The sequence below is a fragment of the Pleurodeles waltl genome, chromosome 4_1 (genome assembly GCF_031143425.1).
Source record: "Pleurodeles waltl isolate 20211129_DDA chromosome 4_1, aPleWal1.hap1.20221129, whole genome shotgun sequence".
In the NCBI taxonomy this organism is placed as follows: Eukaryota; Metazoa; Chordata; class Amphibia; order Caudata; family Salamandridae; genus Pleurodeles; species Pleurodeles waltl.
In genome coordinates, this window is record NC_090442.1 from 850,188,425 (window position 1) to 850,201,508 (window position 13,084).

Consider the following 13,084-nt stretch of genomic DNA (forward strand, 5'->3'; position numbering starts at 1 on the left):
CGGGGTAGGCGGTCAAAGACCGCGGCGCAATCCTGCATCGGTTAACATTGGGCCCTATGGGTCCCAGGAGCCAATGATGATGTACGACGGCGGTGACGGTATGCACTGCCGCTGACGTGACCGCCATTTTCTATCTGTTCACTCACTTGATACCTGATCTTCGACAGGAGAGGACCTACACTGCAAGTGCTGCTGTGACCTCAGTCTGGAAGTGACAATGGCTCATGTGTCTGGCCCCTGCCTTCACCATGGAGGAGTTGTAGAAACTAGTGGATGGGGTCCTCCCCCAGTACACGCTACTCTACGGTCCTCCAGACAAACAGGTAAGTACACTGTGAGCATTCTGTATGGGCAATGCCTGTGTGGAGTGGTGTGGATGTAAGATGCGGGGGAGAGAATGAGTAGGGCATGAAACGACAGTGAGTGTATGTGCGTCATGGCAAGGGTAGGAACGCGGGCCAATGACTGTGACGGTCAAGGCAGTTATATCTTTTCCTTTTCCCCTGTACTATTCCTGTAGGTCAGCACCCACCAGAAGAAGGATATTTGGCGTGCCATCGCCAAGGAAGTCCGGACCCTGGGCGTCCACCACAGACAGAGCACCCACTGCCGGAAAAGATGGGAGGACATTCGCCGCTGGCGCAAGAAGACGGTGGAGGCCCAGCTGGGGATGGCCTCCCAATGTGGGAGGGGTGCCCGTCACACCATGACCCCTCTGATGTTCCAGATAATGGCGGTGGCGTGCCCGGAGTTGGATGGGCGCTTGAGAGCATCAAAGCAGCCACAAGGGAGGTGGGTACACTATCATTCAGCTGAATCAGCGCGCATTGGAGGTGTCTGGGTGGGGGAGGTGGGCTGTGGGTACCCCTAGACCAGGGCGAGTTTTGTAGGCAAGGTCCCTTCCTAAGGCAGGCCATGTGGCAGCCCACCCCACCAGTGTTAAGAGCCAACTACACCTAGTCAGGCTCCTGTGACTTCCATGTGTGCAGCAATCGGGCATAGGCCTTGTACCCCATTGTCCTGTGATTAATTAGGGAACTCTAAGTGCATGGCGTAGTGCAGAGGGCTGCTGTGTCTGTAGTGTCCACCAACAACAGCGGTATTGCATGCAGTGAACATGTCTTTCTTCTGTCTCCCCCCCCCTTTATGTGGTTTCCCTGTTCTTGTGTGCAACAGCATCATCAGGCGGAGGAGCAGTGGCACCGGAGCAGGAGGGAGCTGCATCCCACATGGCCCTGGAGGGCGAGACAACGGACTCCGAATTCACCAGTGGGACGGAGGGCGAGGGGAGCTCCACGGCGGGGACAGGAGCTGAGACCAGCGACATGGACTCCTCCTCTGATGGGAGCTTCCTTGCGGTGGCGGGCCCCTCTGTGCCTCCCGCATCTACATGTACAGACGCCACCCCCCCTACCAGCACCGCCCTCCCAGCAGCCCCTCAGCGTGTTCCCCGTGGCAGCTCACCCAGGAGGGTGGGCATCTCCTTCGCCCCAGGCACCTCAGCCCCTGTCAGCCCTGCTGCCCTCAGTGAGGAGGCTATTGACCTCCTCAGATCCCACACTGTTGGGCAGTCTACCATTCTGAATGCCATCCAGGGTGTAGAGCGGCAGTTGCAACAGACAAATATATACCTGGAGGGCATTCATTCTGGTCAGGCAGCCCAACAGCAAGCTTTTCAGACTCTGGCCTCAGCACTGATGGCAGCCATTGTCCCTGTGTCCAGCCTCCCCCCTCCAACTTCCTCCACCCAGCCCCAATCCCCTGTACCTCAGCCTATCCCAAACACACCATCAGACCAGCATGCACACACCTCAACACACAAGGGTAGCTCTGGCAAACAGAAGCACCACACATCCCACAGGCACTCACACAAGCATCATTCCCATGCACACATACCAACATCCACTGCCTCCACTGTGTTCCCCTCCTCCACATCTCCCTTCTCCCTCCCTGTCACGTCTCCACTCACACCTGCATGCACTACATCTTCAGCCACTACATCCATCACCAGCACTCCCATCACCACACACCGCTCACGTGCACTCACCACCACCACTACCATTCACACATCCCCTGGGTCCTCTCCCAGTGTGTCTGTGAGCCCACCTCCCAAAGTACACAAACGCAGTCACACACCCACCCAACAGCCATCCACCTCACAACAGCCTCCAGCCCATGCACCTTCACCCAAAGTCAGCAAACGTACACCTCCTACAACCACTACCTCTTCCTCCACTCCCAAACCCCTTCCATCTGCCCGTCCCAGTGTGTCTAAAAAACTTTTCCTCTTAAATGTTGACCTCTACCCTACACCTGCCCCACCCCTTCTGTCCCCTAGGGCATGCCTTTCCAGGTCCCAACCCAGCACCTCGGCCACCACATCACCGGGAACAGTGGTGCCAGCAGTAACCGTCTTCTGGAGTGTGCCAAGCAGCAGGGCAACCAGTGTGCCAAGGAGCCAGACCGCGGACAGTCCCCCACCTCAGAAACATAAGAAGTTGGCCACAGCCCGGAGGGAGAAGGGCAAAACACCTGCCAGCAAGGGCTCTCCCAGGTCTACAGTTGGGAGAGGCAAGACAGCTGCGCCACCATCCAAGGTGGGGAAGGGGCAAAGAAAGAAAGGGAAATCTCCGCCAATCTGCACAGCGGACAAGACCGCCACCAGCACCGCTGTCAAGGACACCGCGGCCACCAGCACTGCTGTCAAGGACACCGCCGCCACCAGCACCACTGCCAAGGACACCGCCGCCACCAGCACCGCTTCCCAGGACACCACCGCCACCAGTACCGCTGCCAGGGACACCTGCCAAGGACACCGCTGCCACCAGCACCGCTGCCAAGGACACCACCGCCACCAGTACCGCTTCCCAGGACACCGCCGCCATCAGCACGCTCAATGAGCCACCCACCAGCACCACAGGCCAATGAGCATCGCAACCACCGCCGCTACTGATGCCGCTGCAAGCATCGCCAGCAGCCACGCCACATCATGTGCCAGTGGCACCACCGCAGACATGGCTGCCATCCCCAGTGGTCAGTCGTACGAAGATGGTGGTCAGTTTCAGGGGCCTTGACAGCTTCCATGTAGGCCCACAGTCAGTGGAGAAAGACATCCACTACCTCAGTCCTTGGCAGGGTGAAGCACTCTGGGCACAAAGCCCCCTCCAGAACCAGTGAAGTATCCCATCCACTACCTCAGTCCTTGGCAGGATGAAGCACTCTCGGCACAAAGCCCACTCCAGAACCAGTGGAGAGATACATCCACTACCTCAGTCCTTGGCAGGATGAAGCACTCTGGGCACAAAGCCCCTTCCAGAACCAGTGGAGTATCCCATCCACTACCTCAGTCCTTGGCAGGATGAAGCACTCTGGGAACAAAGCCCCCTCCAGAACCAGTGGAGAAAGGCATTCACTACCTCAGTCCTTGGCAGGATGAAGCACACTGGTCACAAAGCCCCCTCTAGAACCAGTGGAGAAAGGCATCCACTACCTCAGTCCTTGGCAGGATGAAGCACACTTGGCTCAAAGCCCCCTCCAGAACCAGTGGAGAAAGGCATCCACTATCTCAGTCCTTGGTAGGATGAAGCACACTGGGCACAAAGCCCCCGCCAGAACCGGTAGAGACTGTTATCCACTTGTGAGACTGTGGCTTTGCACTCCCCAGGATGCAGCAGTTGGCAAACCACCCACTGTAAAGACTTGTGAGACTGTGGCTTTGCACTCCCCAGGATGCAGCAGTGGGCAAACCACCCACTGGAAGGACTTGTGAGACTGGCTTTGCACTCCCCAGGATGAAGCAGTGGGCAAACCACCCACTGGAAGTACTTGTGAGACTGTGGCTTTGCACTCCCCAGGATGCAGCAGTGGGCAAACCACCCACTGGAAAGACTTGTGAGACTGTGGCTCTGCACTCCCCAGGATATATCAATGGGCATGGAGCCCCCTCATGGAGCTGGCGTTGTGCACTCATCCGGCTGAGGTGCCCCTCTTCCCTTCCCCCTGAGGTGCCTGTTTTATTTCGATCTGATGCCCCTGCAGTGTTCTCTCCGTTTTGATCGGGTATCTTGTGTGGGCCTCGCCCATGCATTTTGGGCCCAGTGGTCCACGGACTATGTATGTGCATTACATGGACTTGAATTATTGGTGTATATATTTGTTGATAGTGTATTTATATTTTTGAGAAATTGATTTTTATTGATTACAATCGTTCAACTCATTTCCTTTAGTCCTTGCATTCTTCCAGAGGGGGAGTTGGGGGGGTGTAAATGTAATGTATCAACATGTACTTGTGTGTGTGTTGTAGTGGGTGAGGGGTGAGGGGGGTGGGGGGTTTGCGTGCTGCATATGTGTGTCACTCTCTTTTCCCTCCCCCTCCCCTGTGTCGTAGGTGCAGTACTCACCGTGGTCTTCGCCGCCGGCGTTCGTGCTCCTGGTAGAGGAGCAGGAAGACAATGGCAGGTAGAATATGGAGTTCCGGCTCTATGGTGTCCTGGTTCCTCGTTGGGTGTTTAGAGGTGAGCGTTTCCCCCTTCCAAGTCCTGTTTCCGCCGTGTTTTAGTTCGCGGTGAATCCGCCCCGGAAAAGGTGGCGGATTGGCCTCTCATGATACTGTGGGTGGTACATTGTCTTCCGCCTGCCTGTTGGCGGTGACCGCCATGCTGTTTGTTTGTACCGCCGTGGCGGTCGGAGTGTTAAAGTGGCTGTCTATGTTGGCGGTTTCTGCCACGGTCGTGATTCAATTTTTTTTACCGCCGGCCTCTTGGCGGTTTTACCGCCGCTTTAACACTGACCGCCAGGGTTGTAATGAGGGCCTATATGTTGCACAATGTAGCACAAAGTCTTACAAAGTGATACAATGCATGCATTGCGCCAGTTTGGAGATTTGCCGTGGCAATTGTGGACTTGTTGGCCCACATTATCATAAAAAATGATGCTAATGTGGCACAAGGAGGCAGTAGGGGCTCTTAAATCTGCCCCTGAGTATCAACGTGCAAACGGATCCCAGGACAGAGCACAAGGTCACATCTCTCAAAAGGGCAGCAGGCACAGTGCCATCGAAACTGAAACAGGTGAATAGCCCACTGCACTGCAGTCACAGTCCATGAATGGAGCATAAGGATGCAGCTACTGGTACTGAAGCAGGTACATTGGCACAGGGCAGAGGCATGGTGAAGAGTCAACAACAGCCTGCTCCTGGCATTAAGGACTGCAGTGCTGGTATTATATTGTATTATACAGTGATTTATGTGGGGTGCCGATGCACATTTTTTGACAGTTCGCATGCTACACCACGAGGGAGTGTGTGGCTGTCAGAGTGTTGTATTTATTATTTTTTTCTTATGACAAGTGTTTAGATTATATACATGAGTGACACTTTCTTGGGGGCACAGTGCCTAAGAGTGGAGGAGGTGCTGTGAGAGATAGACACAACAATTATATTATAGTTAGAATTAAAACATAAAGGCAGCAACACAGCACTAGCCTAGTCAGAGGGACAGCAGGGTAATATGTGTAACTACACTAAAACAAGAGATAATCAGAGAAGGACTAGTCGTCCATCTGGCAACATCGACAAGGCAGAGATCCTGTCAAATGTGTAAAATAAGAGAGCCTGTGAAATCTGCATTGTTTGCTTTTGTGGAATTATGCAAAATGTCAAGAAAATTATGCAAAATCACTTGTAACTTTGCAATTGCAAATCCATTATTTACTGCTGTATGTGAGCAAGAAAAGAGTTTTGCAGTACAAATAACTTTTACCACAAATGGCACGTAGTTATGTGAAGTGGCACAGTGTCAGAATTCTACATAACAAGTGTAGCATACAATTCTAGAAATTACATAAATTATGTGACTTAATTTATATTTCAACTAGGCCTAATGTAATGATGAGAGTTGGTGCTACCAGAAGTAGCCATGCAATTTGTTTTTTAAAGGGCAGGATACTGCCTAATAATGTACAATTGTGTGTCATTGACTGTGGAGAAGAAAACCATGGTATGTGGAGACATCGGTCCACTGAAAGACTTGTAACCAGGCCCACTGGAATTATGCGGCAAGAGAGGACCACATTTTGAGCCAGGTTTGAGTAAGTTATGTGCCATGAATAGGCAAATTATGCTGCATAATGCAACACTTTTCGTGATAGTATTATTTCATTATTTTGACATTTTAACTTTGTTAACACTGCCTGGGCATTAGTTTAACACTGAAATATAGCAATTAGCAACAGAAAGGTGACCAATCGACCTTTGCAAAGGACCTTTCAGTACGGGGCTGCCGTGGTGCTGCGTTTTTAGTCACATTGAAACTGATTGTGCTAGAATTTTTTTTTTAATAAAATCAGCAGATTGTGCGCAGATGATGGATTATTTGGAAAATGAAGCATATATAGAATGATGTGGAAACTGCCACGGCCGCACCATCGCATTGTTCCAGTAGCCCTGCTCTTAAGTAAAAGAAATGCTGCTCATGCGGTGCTCTTATAAAGGGTAGGGTATGTTATAAGAAAAAAGAAGACCATTAGACCTGTTTAAGACCTGCTTTTAAAAATCTGTGAGAGAACATGGCTGATTACAGAGGCCCCCTAAGTTTTTGCCCCCATTTGCCACTTTTTGCTGGTGTTTTCCTGACTCTGATGGTGCCCTGGGTACTGCTAACGAATCCCAGGGCATGTGCTCTGTATAAAATAAGTATGCAAATTAAGCTCATTATAATTGGCAAAATTAACCTATCTATAAGTCCCTAGTGTATGGAAGGGCATGGAGGTTTAGGGACCCCAGGATAGGTAGTGGCCCCATAGATGCGCTGCTGAGGTGCCCAGTGTCATTTTAAAGGCAGGCCTTCCTTGCTGGCTGCTTTTAAATTAAAGTTACATGCAAATTCGACTTCGGAATTATAAGTAGTTCCAAAATCTTAAACTACCTTATTTTTACATATACGTCACCCTAAGGTGTGCCCTATGTGCCCCTATGGCTGGGTACCATGTAACTATAAGCAGGGACCTTATAAAAATAGTTTTATAAGCCCTGGTGAGGTAAAACAGCCAAATTAGTGTTTCCCTCATTGTAGTGAATGGCCTCCATAGGCTACAATGGGGAGACTTTATTTTAATTTAAAAAATCCCCTTAAGTAACAGATACCTTACGTTTGGTATCAGATTATTTGTTATACTAAATCCCACAACTTCCAGTTGTGGGATTTAATATAACTTGTTCAGGTAAAGAGTTTTAAACTTTACCTGAAAAGTTGCCAAGTTCAGCCCTGCAGTGTTGTTGCTGCTGTGCTCTGATTGGCCAGCCTCTGGCAGCCTGGCCAGGCTGCATTGATGAGGTGTGAAATGGCCAGGCTCCACACAAAGAGATGTGCCTGGGGGAGTAGTTCTCCCCTCAGGGATGGTGAAGCCGGAAGGGGGAGGGCTGCCAAACTGATCTTCAAAGGCAGAGAAGGACATTTGGAGCAACCCAGCAACACCATTGCATCCTGCAAACCCAGCCAATTAGTTGCCCCCTTGATTAGATTAGGAGAGGGCAGGAGAGCGGTGTGTTTAGGATTTTTAGCCACATCAGTGGGTGGACTCAGCCAGATGTAACCTCCAAAAATCACTTTCAGCCATGATGGATTTTTGAGGAATGTTGCTCCCTGGGATTGATTTTTGCCACACTTCCCAGGAAGTGGTCATCACAGGGGGAGGACCCTGCACCTGATTGGAAAACCAGGACCCCCCTGTTTTTCAACCAGGATCAGGGATAAAACTGGCAGACCTCCACCCACACCTCAGATCCCTATCAGATTCCAACAAGGAAGAACTACAGGAGAAGAAGGACTGCCCTGCTGGACCCCTGACCTGCACCTGGACACTGCACTCTGCAGGACTGCACCAGCTGAACACTTGAGCTTCACCACTAAAATGACTTTACATGTCTTCTACTGCTTCAAGAAGGGACTCCCTGTTTGCTACAGTTACAAAGGAGATGCCCAGAGTCCCCTGCATCAAGTCTTGCAAGCAGAGCCCAGCTGACCAGCATCCAGTGGCCATTTGAGGATTCTGACCAGATGCATTCTGGGAATTATAGTCCCAACTCCCAAGGAGCAACTCAGAGCTTCTGGAACCTTGGATCAAGTTGTGGACACTTCAAGGACACCAAAAGGACCTCTGGAAGAAGATCCAGAAGATTGGAGACGTTAGGAGCAACTCCATAAGTTGAAGAGGTGCATTGTGGGAGTTGTAGTCCCAGACCCCAAGAGGCCCACCAGAGCCTCAGAACCCTTGGCTGGTGCTGTGGACCACTTTCCTGAATCAAACACTTCTGAAAGTAAGTGTGACAGTGTTACCTCATGGATGGCCTGAACTCTGGACTTTGTTCCTTTCCAGTGTGGCCTTTTTTTACCCTTTGAGCGCTAGTTGCTTCTATGCCCTGGAAAGAATTAATTCTTTAAAAATTCATATCTCCGGTTTCCCTTACCTGATGATATTCATTTTGGTGTCATTGTAAAGAAAAAAAAATAGTCTATTCTTATAAATTGATTTAGGTTTTATTTAAACTGTTTCCTGTGTTTTATTTAATTAATGTTTTGTGATATTTGAATGCTTTACGCTTTGTCTCCTAAGTTAAGCCTTGTCGCTCGTTGCCAAGCTACCAAGGGTTGAGCTGGGTTTAATTTTCTGAGACCTAACTGTATCTAAGTGGAGGTTCGTGGCCTATTGCTAAGTGCAGGTACTTACCTGCCCTTACCAATAACCAATTTTCCATCATTTTTGGTGCGCAGTGGTGGGATCCTGTACTTGTGTTCAGTACCACATTACAGTTTTAAGTATAACAAATTAAAAATCCTGTAAATTGTCCTAGTGCAAAAATTGTTTTTAATTTTTAATTTGGAATAATTTCAATTATTGAATTTTTGTGATTTTTCGAAATTCTTGTTTCAAATTTTTGCAAAATGTTTTTGTTGACACAAAACGAGGGAACCATGGAGCTTGATCTGGCTAGCCTACCCACACTGACAGTAGTCCAGCTTAGGGGTTGTGTACTGCAAGGGGGTTGCCTGCAACCACTGACCTCAGGAAGCATGTCCTGATTAAATCCCTGACAGCATGGGCTGAGGCCCAGGAAGTAGGCCCAGAGGAAGCTCCAGAGTAGGAAGAAGCAGGGGAGGATGCTAGCTCCAACCACTCAGGGGAGGGAGGGCATCTGAGCCTAAGTAAGGAGGAGGAAGACCGGTCCTCACTGCACACAGTCACTTGGGGCATACCCAAAGCTAGTTGGGGGAAGGGGGTCCCTTCAGGAGGAGTGAATCTGTCCCTCAGGGAAAGAGAACTGGAGGCCCACCTAGCATTTATAGCTTTGGAGGCACAGAAGCTGGCCCTAGAAGAGAAAAAGTGGGCAAAGAAAGAGAAAAGAGATGGTGGCAGTGACAGAGAAGCTGAGGTGTCCATGGGCGGGGGGTTTTACCTCAGATTACCCAAGGGGGTGGTTCCTGCCTATGTGGAGGGGGATGACATAGATAAGTGGCTGGGGTCCTTTGAGAGGGCCCTACAGATGAGGAGAGTTAAGCCTCAGTACTGGGGTTCACTTCTTTGGGAGTTGGTCCCCAACTCTGGAAGGGATAGGCTCCTAACCGGGGGGGGGGAGGCATATTCATACCCCAGTATGAAGAGATGCTTAACTGAAAAGTTTGGTCTGACCCCAGACAAGTATAGGATGAAGTTCAGGGACACCCAGAAGGTCAATACCCAGTCTTGGGATGACTTTGTAGACACCTCACTTAAGGCACTAGAGGGCTGGATTCATGGTAACAAAGTAAATACTTATGAGGGGTTATACAATCTGATCATGAGAGAGCACATCTTGACCAATTGTATCCAAGAAAGGATACGCCAGCATCTAGTGGACACTAAGCTGACCAACCCTAGAGAGCTAGGGGAGGCAGCTGATGAGTGGTTGAGAACCAGGGTGGTTGTCAAGTCCCAGGGGGGGAGACTCCAAGAAAGGGGGGTCAGATCCCCAAAAACCTAAGGAGGGAGGTGGTAAACCCACCCCAGAAACTCCCTCTGTATCCCAGAACCTTGAGCAGGAGGAGAGTAAATTGACAAGCAGAGAGAGGGAGACCCAGGGTTTCAAGAAACTCTTGGACAGTAAGGCTTGCTTTGACTGTCAGTAGACAGGTCACTTCAGAGGAGATGCAGCCTATCCAAAGAAGGTGGTTAACACAGGGCTTTCAAGTGTAGCCATGGAGGAGGACTCCTCAGATGATGAAGTCCTCCTAGCATTGGGCTGGGAGACATGACCAGATGGTAAGATGGTGATCCCTAAGGGTGGGAGTAGGCAATTTCACCCCATTCAGGTGAATGGGATCCCTACCACTGGCCTGAGAGACACTTGTGCCAGTCACACTATAGTGAGTCACCAGTTAGTGACCCCAGGCATGTATGTCCCAGGACAGACCAGGAAAGTCAGGATAACAACAGGGGAGGTCACCTCAAAACCTGAAGCCATAGTGCCCCTAGAGAGGGAGAGTATCCTTGGCTGGTTTAGGGTGGTAGTCAGTGCTGACCTCCCCCTAGACTGTATCCTGGGCAATGACCTCCCAGAGGTGAGTCTGGTCCTACATGGGGCGGTCGCCCAGGACACCCCGCCCAACCCAAAGTCCTGGGGAGTCAGTCCCTACAGTTAGGAGGCAGGGGTCCCCAAAAAAAGGAAAGAAGAAAAGGAAGGGTGGGCCACTCTTAAAGAAAGTTCCAGGGAGCCAAAGGCCTTCTGCCCCAGTAGCGGGAGAGCCCAGAGTTGGCACTGGTGAGGCCTCACCTGACCCCAAGGAAGTCCTGAGTAGTCAGGCAGCTGTTCAGATGCAGGGTGTTGCCCCTGCAGTGACAGAAGGGAGAGTGGAAGTAGGGTGTCTGCCACAGGAGGTAGTAGCCCCCCAGTCTAGACAACAAGAGGGGTGCCAGTACCCCACAGTTGCCCCTAAAGCAGCTCAGCCACTTGTCAGTGGAGAGCTTAGGGTGTGGTTCTGGGTACTGACAGCTGTCAGTAGCCTCTGCTGGGTGCTAGCCTTCCTGGCAGCACTGCACTTGGTCTGGGAGGCAGACCCCAAGGCCAAAAGCAAAGTAGGCCCCCTGACCCTGTTGGTCATGGTGGGGTTGCTCAAGTGTTGGGTGACCTCTTTGGCTAAGCTAGGTGTTACCCTAGCAAAGTTAAGGGTAGGGGAGGTGGGCACCTCACTACCCAAGCTGGCAGAGAGGGAGGAGGAAGACCCCCCTAGAGGGAAGTTTCAGTTTGAGATGGGTCCTTTCACTGTTGTGATAGATTCACTACCCAGAGGGAGTGACCATGGCAGGAGGATGTAAGGCAGAGTAGGCCCTGCAAAGGACAGCCTGTTCTCTTCACTGTCTTCCTCGCCTGGCAAGCCAGGAAGACTCTCCCAGGGTTGGCCTGAGTATCCTGGGCGTGTGGGCTGGGATGGGGCTTGTGTGAGAGAACAGGGCTGATTGCAGAGGTCCTCTAACTTTTTGCTCCCATTTTCCACTTTTTGCTGGTGTTTTCCTGACTCTGATGGTGCCCTGGGTACTGCAAACCAGTCCCAGGGCCTGTGCTCTATATAAAACCAGTATGCAAATTAGGCTAATTATAATTGCCAAAATTAACCTACCTATAAGTCCCTAGTATATGGAAGGGCATGGAGGTTTAGGGACCCCAGCATAAGTAGTGCCCTCATAGGTGCACTGCTGAGGTGCCCAGTGTCATTTTAATGGCAGGCCTGCCTTGCTGGCTGCATTTAAATTAAAGTTACATGCAAATTAGACTTTGGAATTAGAAGTAGTTCCAAAGTCTTAAACTACCTTATTATTACATATAAGTCACCCCTAAGGTGTGCCCTGTGTGCCCCTAGGGCTGGATGCCATGTAACTATAAGCAGGGACCTTATAAAAATAGTTTTATAAGCCCTGATGAGGTAAAACAGCCAAATTCGTTTTTCCCTCATTGTAGTGCATGGCCTCCATAGGCTAGAATGGGGAGACGTTATTTTAATTTTAAAAATCCCCTTAAGTAACAGATAGAAGACATTTGGTATCAAATTAATTGTTAGAATAAATCCCACAACTTCCAGTCCTGTCCTGTAGACTTCAGGTAACCAGAATTTAAGAAGCAAAAACCAGGACAGGCCAGACATAAAAGCAGGACTAAACCCTTTAATCTTATATGTCTGGCTAGTTCAGATTTTGGTGTAGCCCTGTGTGGAAAAGATGAATCTTCATAACCTTCAGGGTATAAAGTTGGTCCTTTTATTAGAACATCCCATCCACCATCAGCTAGGTACAACAGCTTCCTTCCCTCTGATTTCCTTTTCTTCCACCCACATTCTACTATGAAGTCATAGATGACCTCAGCCCAAGCCAAGGCTAGTGAGCATTCCATTCAAGCTGAGGTCACCCAAGACATATACCACACATCTTCCCTCTTAACATTGAAAGAACACAAACAAAATAAACATGCGTATTAATACAGAGGTAAAGAAATTAAATAACTAAGAGAACAAGAAAATAAAAGAAAACCAACAGCCAAACAATATTACTTCCCCTTAAATTTGACTACTCTATTAAGATTCCACATTCTACCATCCTTAATTTTAACAGCATTTCTAAAAAGTTTAATAACCTCAAACGGTCCCAAAAATTCACTTCCCCCTTTACACAAGGTTGGTTTTCTTACCATAACTTGATCACCAACCCTCACATCAAGGTGATATGTACCTTTCTTATCATCATAGAACTCCTTCCTTTTCTGCACACATGTTTTCTCACATTCATTCTCTTCACCAACAGCACTCCTACATCCTGCAACATCCTTACCCCAAGACACCCACGCAGGTAAGAGGGAGGTATTAGCTTTCCAACCTCTGAAAAGATCAAATGGGACCTTACTCGTAGTGGAATGTGGTGTGACTCTGTATGCATGAAGAAATCTTTTCAGACCTTCTTTCCAGTCTCTATTAGACGCAATCTCCAACTGAATACACTCTTTCACACACCTGTTGAACCTCTCTACGGTACCATTCCCTTCTGGATGATATGGAGAACACTTCTA